This window comes from Pristis pectinata, chromosome 22 (genome assembly GCF_009764475.1).
Source record: "Pristis pectinata isolate sPriPec2 chromosome 22, sPriPec2.1.pri, whole genome shotgun sequence".
Taxonomy (NCBI): Eukaryota; Metazoa; Chordata; class Chondrichthyes; order Rhinopristiformes; family Pristidae; genus Pristis; species Pristis pectinata.
In genome coordinates, this window is record NC_067426.1 from 33,933,515 (window position 1) to 33,946,432 (window position 12,918).

Below are 12,918 nucleotides of genomic sequence, written 5' to 3' on the forward strand. Positions count from 1 at the left end.
CACCACAATGGTATTTCTGGAACCAGTGCTCCAGCCCAATGTAGAAAGACCCCGTGTCAACATACTACCGGAAGAACAAGGTGCTGGAAAAGAACTCTAGGTTTCCTTCTGCAGAAGGCAGCTTCCTCATGATCTGCACTGTGCATCATTCTGGGTAACACTCTGACCTCCCGGCCTCAAAATCTGATCAGAAATTAGAACTAAGAGTGAATCTGGTCCAGAAACTTTCTGGGGATCTCTGCCAGAATACTCTGTACTGCAACACTGTCCCTGGTGTAGTCTGCTGCACAACACTGGTCTCCCTCATGGTCCTGCAGCCACGCAAAGATCTTCAATGTACAGCTAAATGCTGCCCCACAGATGGAGATGGAGACCTTTAAGGCCACTCTAAGTGAGCAGCTCCTGCCACTGCCCAGCAGTGCCCTGCCAGCCATTCTCCACAATTCCAATGGAAGACATCAACTCCAACCTCCCCATTCACAAAGACTTGGCTGAGGCTTTAAATCGCGCCAGCCATTCTGGGAAACAGCAGCCCACAACTGTGCCGGGGGCACGAGCCCAGCATCCAGGTGGAAGGGGTCATGGATCCATCCAATGCGGGGAACCAAAACCTCGGCACAGACCTCCCAGCACAGGTCTCTGGCTTTAACCTCTCCCAGACCAAACGCCCTCAGTGAATCCACACAGGCCACCGACAATGTAGCCAGCTGCTCCACTAGTGGGATCTGTTCAATGACCCAAAGGACCACTGTGGCCATGGGTCCAAAACCATGAAACATATTGAATCAAGTGGTCTGGTGAGATCAAAAACAAAGCTTTAAATTGTAAATTGGTTTATTATTGTCACATGTACTGAAGTACAGTGGAAAAACTTTGTTTTTGCATGCCATCTATACAGATCATTTCATCACATCAGTACATTGAGGTAGTACAAGGGAAAACAATAACAGAACGCAGAATAAAGTGTTACAGTTTCAGAGAAAGTGCAGTTCAGGCAGGCAATAAGGTGTAAGGCCATATGAGGCAGATTTTGAAGTCAAGAGTCCATCCTATCATACTACGGAACTGCTCAATGGTCTTATAATCGCAGGGTAGAAGTGGGATAGAAACAGAAATGCTGGAAGAACTCAGGCAGACAAGCAGCATCAGTGGAAAGAGAAGCCAGTCAACATTTTGGATCAGCGACCCTTCCTCAGAAGTGAGCTTTGCTTCAGGAGCCACCCTGTTCCTCCACCCAGGAGGCCACTGACTGAATCGGCAGGCTGGACATTCAAGTGTGAGGATCTTCACGTCATGGAGATGATAAAGAATTCTCTCCATAAACGAGCAGGACTCCTTGACTACATAAATCACTCATGGATATCCGTACCCTATAGAAACTGCCCTAGAGACCTTCGTTAGATTCCACCCTGTAACTTACTGCAGTGTACATGCTATTTTATATATTAATCACCTAAACCTCTCAATGTTTCCAATGTTTAACTCACCCTAAGGATCTGATATTGTACATTAAAATGATACAGCCTCCTTGTTTTAAGTTCCAAGCTGTAACTCCAGTTGATCTGTTACTCTATAGGTGAGCTACACGAAATCCTTGATTAGTTTATGCTCTACAACAAATTCCGAGGTATTTATTTTCAGGTGCAAGCCATTTGTGCTCCTGAATTAGATTCCAGTCAGTTTTCAAGCTATAACTTTTATTGGGTTATCTGTTATTCCATATATAAACCATCCGAACACCACAGTCAACTTTCAGACTCTCTATCACTATGGAATACCATCCATTCTGTATACAGACATCCAAACCTCGCCATTTGGTTCCAGTCAATAGTTCACCACTGCTGATCTGTTGTTCTATAAATCTCCTGATCCCTTTGATTAGATTTCAGCCGATGAATCCCAGATGCCTGTTAATATTACAACTCCATTAGATTCCATCCTTCTGGCTGTTAGGTTCTACACTCTTGTTCTTGGATATACTTCTGTCCATGTGCATGCATAACATAAACCTGTCTGATTTGATCTTTTGCAATGTTTTTTTTCAGTCTGTTCAAATATAATGCATAAAATTAGGACGTGTGCATAGCTCACCAATCACAGACAGTTGCCAAACTCCTGAATCCTTTCATCAGCTTTGGTAGACAATTTTCCATGAAGATTTGGACGAGAAGTTGCAGATGCTATGGCTTGTAAATAAAGGGATGTATACATTCTAATGCTGTGCTGAGGGAGGGTGAGGTTATCAGGGAGCAGTGATCTTGAATTATGTAAGGAGCAGAGAACTGTGGTTCTACCCCCTGGTTCAGGTAAATGTTAAAGGTCTTTTGATGATATGGAATGAAGCAGTTTGCTCCGTTAACCTATCATATCAAAATCAGACTAACAGGGCACTCCACTCATTGTTGCTTGTGCAGTCTCACGCAATGGCTGCCACATCTTCCTGCGTAACATGATGGGAGTCCTTTCCATCTGGGGTGATGGTAAAGCAAGGAATAATGTGCTGTTAGCTGGCAATTCTGTACCACCACCAAGCTCAGTGGAAAGCAGGATCTAGTGGTGAAAATAATTTCCAATTTGTATGAAGTTTTCAACATGTGTTTGAGTGATGTGATTAGTTAGCCTGTACCAAACTTTGATCCAACTCAGATATTTAGACAAAGCTTTCATCATCTGTAGCTTTAAAGGAATTTTTAAAACCCAATAGCGACCATCCAACCTTAAAACTCTTCAGATATTGGAAATCTGAGAGGAGGCATAGAGCCCTGAAGATACTCAGGACAGGCAGCATCTGCACCGAGAGAAAATGATGTACTGATTCAGGTCGAATACCTTTCATCGGAACTGACTGTCTAAACTTGGAGACATAGTTTTGAAGCAGGTACACTACCTAAAGGAAGAACCTTTGCTCAATTTCTAACTTGCACTGTCTCTGGCCTAGGGTTATTCAACGGGACAAAGTGGGGGAGCTTCACTTTCTATGATGTAGCATTTCCTGGGATGATGTAGAAGGAGCTATACTCTGTAAATACTACTTGCTGGACCTGTCATGAGGTATTTGAGGAGGCAATGTGTTGTTAGCTTATCTCTGTATCATCTATTTCCCTTGGGATTATTTGATACTGGCCCTATGTACTTTCCCATTACATTTCAGCTCTGATGCCTGTCATCTCTATAAGACCAGAAGTCTATCACAAAAAAATGGAAAGACTAAAGTGGTGCAGTGAGTAACGTTAAACCTGGAGGGTAACTTTAGTTCTGGTTTCCTGAGTCTGTGGGAAGTTAACCAAAGTCAAGATATCTGAGGGTGCTGTGAGGTGGACAAGTGACTGGGAATTTATAGTATTAATAGTAGGACTCTTGGCAGTGTGGAGGATCAGAGGGATCTTGGGGTCCGAGTCCATAGGACACTCAAAGCAGCTGCACAGGTTGACTCTGGTTAAGAAGGCATATGTTGTATTGTTCTTCATCAATTGTGGAATTGAATTTAGGAGCCGAGAGGTATTGTTGCAGCTATAAAGGACCCTGGTCAGACCCCACTTGGAGTACTGTGCTCAGTTCTGTTCGCCTCACTACAGGAAGGATGTGGAAGTCATAGAGCGGGTGCAGAGGAGATTTACTAGGATGCTGCCAGGAATGCAGAGCATGCCTTATGAAAGCAGGTTGAGGGAACTCTGCCTTTTCTCCTTGGAGCGACGGAGGATGAGGGGGGACCTGACAGAGGTGTATAAGATGATGAGAGGTATCGATTGGGTGGATAGTCAGAGGCTTTTCTCCAGGGCTGAAATAGTTGCCACAAGAGGACGCTGGTTTAAGGTGCTGGGGAGTAGGTACAGAGGAGATGTCAGGAGTAAGTTTTTTACTCAGAGAGTGGTGAGTGCGTGGAACGGGCTGCCGGCAACGGTGGTGGAGGCGGATACGATAGGGTCTTTTAAGAGACTTTTGGATATGTACATGGAGCTAAGAGGAATAGAGGGCTATGGGTAAGCCTAGTAATTTCTAGAGTAGGGACATGTTCGGCACAGCTTTGTGGGCCGAAGGTCCTGAATTGTGCCGTAGGTTTTCTATGTTTCTAATTTCAGTGCCTCCTAGAGGCTGTGCTGGAATGGTGCAGATGAGGCCAGTCTGTTGGATTTGACGATGTGCGGCTGCTCTTCCTCTTCCCTAGTTCCTGGCCCAGGAGGTTAGCAGAGGTTCAGTTGGGCATTGGAGCTCAGCATTTGATGTTGATGGAAAGATTAATCAAAAGAGCAACCAGCAGCTGGGAATGTGGTGCGCTGGAAACCATTGGGACTGGCGTTCTGGAAAAGGTGATGGGTCAGGAGATCCGCTGTGCATCTGTGGGGAAGGTACTGAGATGGGTCAGGGGGTAAGCTACAAGATCGTCAGGTTATGGGGGTTGATTGATTATCGTGTGCAAAGGGGTAAAGATATTGGCAGGTCACCTATTGAGAGTATCCCATACATCCCAGGGGTGTCCAAAGATGGGTGCCTCCAAGAGAAATATGGTGCCTTTACTTATAATAAGCAAATAAGTTATGTGGGTGTAAAACTTAATGGTGTCACCACGTGTACATGTGATTTAAGTACTATGTGTTGCTGTGTCCTGTTGCTGTGCTATAATAGGAAAATGGGCAATGAAGTGGCAGATGGAATACAGCGCAGGGAAGTGTGCGGTCACGCACTTTGATAGGAAGAATGACGGTGCAGACTATTTTCTAAATGGGGAGCGAATTCAGAAATCAGAGGTGCAAAGGGACTTGGGATCCTAGTGCAGGATTCCCTTGAGGTTAACTTGCAGGTTGAGTCGGTAGTAAGGAAGGCAAATGCAATGTTAGCATTCATTTCGAGAGGACTAGAATATGACAGCAAGGATGTAATGCTGAGGCTTTATAAGGCATTGGTCAGACAGCATTTGGAATATTGTGAGCAATTTTGGGCCCCAAATCTAAGGAAATATGAGCTGGCCCTGGAGAGAGTCCAGAGGCGGTTCACAAAATGATCCCAGGAATGAAAGGCTTAACGTGTGAGGAGCGTTTGGTGTCTCTGGGCCTGTACTTGATGGAGTTCAGAAGGAAAAGGGGGCATCTCATTGAAATCTACTGGATACTGAAAGTCCAAGATAGAGTGGATGCAGAGGGGCTGTTTCCATTAGTAGGAGAGGCTAGGATCTAAGGGCACAGTCTCAATAAAGGAACCTCCCTTTAAAACTGAGATGAGAAGGAATTTCTTCAGCCAGAGGGTGGTGAATCTGTGGAATTTGTTGTCACAGAGGGCTGTGGAGGCCATTTCATTATGTGTATTTAAGGCAGAGATTGATAGGTTCTTGATTGGTAAGGGGGTTAAGGGTTACAGGGAGAACGCAGAAGAAAGGGGTTGATAAAAAATCAGCCATGATTGAATGGTGGGAGCAGACTCGATGGGCCAAATATTGCTCCCAAGTCTTATGGTCTTGTGGTCTAATAGAGTCTACATCCTTGCTTTGAAGCTGCTCACGTCCTGCAGATACTATTGTGGTTAGAGTCCGCCATTACTCCCAGCATATTCTGTGGTTGTCCCCAAAAATACATTACAACAACATGGTCCAAATTCCCTGAAAGGAACATTGCACAGGTAACGTTATCATGCCATGCAGTCCTGAGGTGAAGCTCATGTTGGAGAGACACAGTGATTCATAATGGAAGGTGTTCAGCCATATGCTTCAAGTGCTTAAAGCAACCCTAAACTGATTTCCACTCGTTAATTATGGAAAAGTCAATTTCCAGTTCCATAACGCTGATACAAACAGCAGGACACAATTGAATTTCCAGATAAAGATGCTGTGTGTGGAGTATAATGGTCAGTATGTATCTACAAAGATGGATGCCTTTGCTTTCACACCTAGGGACTGGTAAATATGGAGGTGGTGAGACAGTGACTCAGGTTCTGAATCAGTGTCAGAAGGTTTAATGCTCCACTTCACAGTTTCCCCACTGGTTCTCCAGCTGCTGCTTCGTGTGGTTGCAATACGAAGATGGAAATGTAGCTGTGAAAACAGAACTCTCTCTCCTGTCTTTCCCCGGTTAAAACTTTTATCTAACAATCCTCGCGTTCCACCGTCAGTCGAGATCCACCCAGGGATTCCCCACTTCACAATCCACATGAGAGCTTTGTGAATTTTCACGATCGCAGCTGACATTTAACATGGAGGAGAAGGTGGATGGTCTGAGTGAGGAGCAAGGATACAGAAGAACATGGACAATATTTGAAAATCGGGAGAGCTACTGTAAAATGGAGATGCACAATCTTACACACAATAAGGACAAATTTAATGGAACTTAATGGGACCAACTTTGGAAGAAGCAAGAGGAACTCCAGAGTAATCTCTGGGGGGGTCTCACAACCACAGCAGCAATCGACAAGGCAAGTGGATAGCTGAGTCATGCTCTTTGTAAAGTTTGGTTATCTGGGCAAGCTGCATTTGAACAATGTGTTCAATCTGGTTGCAGAGATATAGGAAGTATACCCAAATTCTGGAGCTGAGCAGAGTAGGACCTTGAGGCTGATCCTTGTATTGAAAGGACTGAGATGTGGGTTTTTTGCACGTTAAAACCAAGTGAATGAGAGATTATTATCAGGGACAGAGTGACTGAGTACTTCGACAAACAGCATGAGAGGCAGCATGGATTCTTAAAGGATAAGTAACGTATAAGAAGCCCAGCAGAGTTTTTGATGAGATGGTTAATGTTGTAAAGAATGACGAGTCTATGGATGTTATTCCTGGAACTTCCATAAGGGACTTGTTAAGATCCCACATAACAGATCGTTAACAATGATGATACGACATAGAACTTAAGGCAACCTATTGGCCCTCTAAGGGAAATGGTTAAAAGATTTGAGATAAAGGGCAGTGGGCATCACAACGCTTACCAACATGCCTTGTGGTGTAACACAGTGATCTGTACTGAGGTCTCCAACATTCAGTGTTTTGGATGAACGAACTGAGAGTGATTTACCCAAATTTGTTGGTGACAGCTGGCACTGTTGATAGTACAAAAGCACAACGTTGTAAAGTGACATTGATAGATTAAGGAATCGGAGAAAACTGGAAGAAAGCACGAGGTGATCCTCTTCGGATAAAGGGATAGACGAGGTGTTCACTAGATGGTGACAAGCCAATAATAGCTGAAGATCAGAGTGATTCAGCCATCCTGAAGCCCATAAGGTAGCGGTAGCTCCTGTGGCCCATGAGATCAGGACGTGCTTCTTTGTGAAGGTCTTAGCCACAACTATTGCAGGTGTAAATTAATTTTTCCTTCATTAGAGTGTTACGTAAAACATGTGAATTCAAGAACTACTTTAACTTCCCATAAGGTGGGATTCAGAGGGTGATAGTTGACATTAGTATTTGTGATTGGCTGCCTGTGTTCCACAGGGATCTGTGCTGGGACCCTTGCAGATTGGATTGTACGGGAATGATTTGGATGTGGATGTACGAGGCATGACAGAAAGTCAAAGTCGAGTTTATTGTCATGTGTATGCACGGGTGCAAAGAAAATCTTACTTGCAGAAGCATCACAGGCACATAGCATCATTTTAACAGCATTCACAAAAACATAAATTAAACCTAAATTATACACAATTTTTACAAGAGAGCAGAATTAAAATTTTAAAAAGTCCATTTTAGTGCAAAGCGATCAAAGTGGTCATAGTGTTGCTAAACTGCAGTGGTTAGGGTTGTGCAGGTTGGTTCAAGAACTGAGTGGTTGAAGGGGAAGTAGCTGTTCTTGAACCTGGTGGTGTGGGGACTTCAGGCTTCTGTACCTCCTGCCCGATGGTAGCTGCAAGAAGATGGCACGGCCCGGATGGTGGGGATCTTTGATGACAGATGTTGCCTTCCTGAGGCAGCGCCTCCTGTAGATACTACCGATGGTGGGGAGGGATGTACCCTTGAGGTTTTGGGCAGAGTCCACTACTCAGCCCAAAACATCAAAATAAATCTGCAAAATAAAGTTTGCAGATGACATGAAGGTTGATGGAGTTGTTGAGAGTGCGGAGGGTAGACTTAGGCTGCAGGATGATATCAATGATTTGATAAATGGTAGATGGAACTTAATCCAGATAAGTGCGAGGTAATGCACTTTGGGTGTACCAATGAGGCTAGGACATACACCGTGAATGGTCAAGAGACTGCAGATGCTGGAATCAGGAGCAAGAAAGACTGCTGGAAGAACTCAACATGTCGAGCAGCATCTGTAGAGGTAAAGGGATAGTCTATTTTTTGGGATATGGCCCTGTAGAGGGAAGATGGCCAGTACATAGAAGTGAGAGAGCAGGGCTGAGACAGGGGCTGGTCTATAACAGATGGAAGCAGGTGAGGAGGGGGATGATGAGCAAATGGAACCAGATGGGGGGAGGGTAACAAATCGAGATAATAGGATGGTGGGGGGGACTGGAAAAGCTGAACAAAGGGAGAGAGAACCTGGACAGATAGTGGGAGCGGGAAAGGAACACAGAGGGTGTGGGTTACCTGAAACTGGCAATTTCAACGTTCATACCATTGGGTTGTAGGCTACCCAACTGGGATGTGAGGCATTGTTCTCCTCATTGTGTTTGGTCTCACCATGGCGGTGGAGAAGGCCGAGGACAGACAGTTTGGAGTGGGAATGGGAAGGGGAGTTTAAGTGACGCAACCGTAAACTCAAGATGCTACCTCACTGTGATAAGACTATTGAACAGTGCCCTTATACGATGAGATGGACTACGACCTCACGATCTACCTTGTTGTGACCTTGCACCTTATTGCACTGCACTTTCTCTGTAGCTGTGACGCTTTACTCTGTACTGTTATTGTTTTTACCTGTACTACCTCAATGCACTCTGTACTAACTCAATGTAACTGCACTGTGTAATGAATTGATCTGTATGAGCGGTTTGTAAGACAAGTTTTTCACTGTACCTGGGTACAAGTGACAATAATAAAACCAATACCAGTACCAATAGCGTGGATGCTCCACAAAACGGTAGCCTAGTCTGTGCTTGGTCTTATCGATATAGAGGAGGCCACATCAAGAACACCCAAAGCAGTAGACAAGGTTGGAGGAGGTGCACGTGATTTCTCTGCCTCACCTGGAAGGGCTGCTTAGGTCCCTGGATGGTGGTGAGGAAGATGAGGTGGGGGTAAGTGTTGCACCTCCTAACGTTGCAGGGGAATGTGCCAGGGGATGGGGAGGGGTGGGTGGGGAGGGAGGGATGAGCACTCCAGGGAGTCACAGAGAGTGGTCCTTGAAGAAAGCTGAAAGTAGGAAGAGCGGGGAAAGATGTGACTGGTGGTGGGGTCCCGTTTCAGCTGAGGGAAATGGTGAAGGTTGATGTGTTGGATGTGGAGGCTAATGGGGTGAAAGGTGAGGACGAGGGGAACTGTATCTCTGTTCTGTCTGGAGGGAAGGGGGTATGACAGCTGAATTCTGGGAAATGGAGGAAGTGCGAGAGGGAACTCCATCAGCCATGGTACAGGAAAAAGGGAGGACATTTCAGAAGTCTTGAAAAGACTCGAGAACAGATGCAACAGAGATAGAAAAACTGAGAAAAAGCAATGGCATCCTTACAAGAGACAGGGTGGGAGGAGGTGTAATTGATATAGATGTAGGTCTCGGTGGGTTTATAGGAGATATCAGTGGATGGTTTCTCTCCTGATATGGGGAGACAGAGGTCCAGAAGAGGGAGAGAAGTGTCAGAAATGGTCCAGGTGAATTTGAGTGCCGGGTGGAAGTTAGTAGTGAAGTTGATGAAATTGATGAATGTCGCGCAAGTGCAGGAGGTAACACCATCAACATGGCAAAGAAAGAGTTGGGAAGTGGTGACAGAGTAGGTTTGGAACAAGGAGCTTTCCACGTGGCCAATGAAAAGACAGGTGTAGCCAGGGGTCATGCAAGTCCTCATGGCTACACCTTTGATTTATAGAAAGTGGGAAGAATTGAAAGAACGGTAGGGACTGGGAGAGTATTTAAGAACAGAGGGACCTTGGAGTACAAGTCTAACGATCCTTGAGGGTGTCAGTGCAGGTAGATAACATGGTTGAGAAGATATTTGGGATGCTGGCCTTCATTACTCAGGGCATTGGATACAATAACTTTATAAAACATTGGTTATACATCAGCTGGAGTACTGTGTGCAGTTCTGGTCACCACACTGGAGAGGGTGCAGAGGAGATTCACCAGAACATTGACTGGGATGGAGTGTTTCAGTGTGAGAAGGGACCGGAAAGGCTGGGTCTGTTTTACTTGGAGCAGAGGAGGTTAAGAGGGGACATGACTGAGGTATATAAAATTGTTAAAGGCGTTGATAGGAGAACCGCAGAAAATATTTCCCCATATCAGAAGTCGATAAAACTAGAGGGCGTAGATCTAAGGCAAGGAGTAAGAGATTTAGAGGAGATATGAAGAGCACCTTTCTCAGAGATATTGAAGCAGATTTGCTGACAGCATTTAAGAAGCATCTAGATGAGCACTTGAATTGTCTAGGCATAGACGGCTACGGGCCAAGTGCTGGGAGATAGAATTAATACAGGTGGGTGCCCACTGGTCGGTGTGGATGTAGTGAGCTGAAGGGCTGTATGACTCTCTGACTCTAATACAATTACTAATGGCTATTGGGTTGATACAGGGCATAATTTAAAAGGCTTGTGAACTGTTGATCTTTATCTCAAGGAGGCTAGAATGAAAAAGGTTGGAAATATTCTTGCAGCTAGACAGACCTCTGGTTCGAACCCATCAGCGTAACTCCTTCAGTTCTGGACATGTCACTTCAGGAAGGATATATGGGCCCCTGGGCAGAAGCAACACAGGTTCACTGAAGTACGTCAAGGCCAGAAGTATTGAGTTATGAAGTGTTTCATAAACTGGCTTATATACTCCTTGAAAACAGAAGATTGAAGGTGACCTAATCATGGTATTTAAGAAGTTTAAAGGATTTCCTGGATGGATAGGTATCCCCCCCCCCACCCCTGGTTAGTGCACCCTCTTTTCTTTTCGACCCTTGAAATTTTGCCATGCCCCTTTAATTCCAATGACTATTTTTGCTAACAAGCTTATTATAAGGTACTTTTTATTAAACAGTGTTTTTGAAAGGCCATATCAACAGCTTCAACTGCATTACTCTCAACAATACTCTCCACTATTTCAACAAAGATCTCAATCATTAAGTCAGCCATGACCTTCTTTTAACAAGGTCATGACAGACTTGTTAAGTTAGTCATCACTTTATTCATTTGCCTACATTTTTCCAACTGCCAATTAAGGTGCTCCCAGTTTAGAGGCTCTCAGTGTTTCCTACCACGTGTTAGTCCAACCATCCAGAATTACCTGCTTATTCAAGAAGGGTGTAACATTTGCAATCCACTGTCCTCTGGCACCATTTCCATATCTAGGGATTGGAAGGGTGTGGCCAAAGCCTCTGTGGCTTCCATCCCCAGCAGCCAAGGATGTATCCCATCCAGTCCCTACTGCTGTGAACCAGCACAACCTTTCAGCTGCCTGCTCCGTATTTATTTTTGTCCAATCCAGTTTCTCCATGACCTACTCATTTACTGTGATATTGACAGTAACCTCTTCTTCAGTGAAAACAGTAATTTAGAACGCCAGCCTCTGCCTCTGCCTTCACAAGGCAGCTTTCTTTCTGATTCCTTATCAACCCTTCAGCTCCCCCTTTATTATTGATAAAACATGTTTGGGTTGCTTTTCATGTGAGCTGCCAATCCCTCTCTCTGCACCTCTTCTTTCCTCCTGCAGCTCCTTCCTGCATCTGCTATATTTAGCCTTGGGTCTGTTGCTGAATTACGACATTTATCATAAGCATCCTTTTACTGTTCCATTTTAATCGTTCTGTCTCTCCTTTTCATCCCATTTCCCTTTCCTCCTGTGGGAATAAATGCTTTGTACACCAACCAGCTCTTCCCTAAAAGCTTCTTATTGCTTATATACTATTTAACCTGCCAATTGTTGCTTCAGCAACCCTGGGGCAGATCCATTTTCAAATGACTGAAATTAACCCTTCAGAGAAACAAAGGACGGCAGATGCTGGAATCTCGATGAAAAACACGATGGTGCTGGAGGGACTCAGCGGGCCAGGCAGCATCCGTGGAGAAAAGCAGGCGGTCAACATTCCGGGTCAGCCCTCCTTCAGGGTCCTGACCCGAAATGTTGACCGCCTGCTTTTCTCCACGGATGCTGCCTGGCCCGCTGAGTCCCTCCAGCATCATCGTGAAATTAACCCTTCACACTTTCACACTTATTTGTTCCTTGTCCTTTTCCGTAAGGAATACCGCTCCCTCTTCGTCCTTTGTACTTAATTTCCCAGTGTACATTAGATTGATTGAATCCCACTATTGTTAACTCCCCTCAAGTTCTTAATTTGAAATTGTTGGCCAATAGTCAATATTGTACGGCAGATGAATTGTTCCTTAATCCCAACCAGATAGAATCTGTCCTCAACCCCTCGAATATATAATTCCTTTCTTGTGCTGTTATTGATAACTTTGGTAAATATAGCTACCTCCTGCCATTTCCTCCTTCCCAATATTCCCTGAATAACTTGAAGCAAGGAATGGAAAATTTTTATTCCACCATCTGGGTCCATCTGCCCCTCATCCCTCCCTTCTCTGGTTCACTTACACCTTCCTTATCGGATTCCAGCATCTGCAGCCTCTTGTGTCTCCAATTCTCGGCTTCCAGCCTCGACCCTCCCCTCCCCTCCCCCCCCACCTCACTCTATCTGCCTCTTTTATTAACCTTATCTGTTTCTACCTATCAGCTCCTGCCTCACCCCTCCCTCCACCGCGCTCTCCCCTCTACATTCTCGGTCCTGATGCAGGGCTTTGACCTGAAATGTCGACCATCCCTCTGCCTCCACACAGGTGCTGCCTGACCTGCTGAGTTCCTCCAG

General features: G+C 45.1%; 1 protein-coding gene across 1 annotated transcript in view; it reads left to right on the forward strand.

Annotated features, from left to right (window-relative positions):
* rims3 (regulating synaptic membrane exocytosis 3) overlaps positions 1–12,918 on the forward strand; it is a 188,408-nt gene that overhangs the window by 16,918 nt on the left and 158,572 nt on the right. The window lies entirely within an intron of this gene.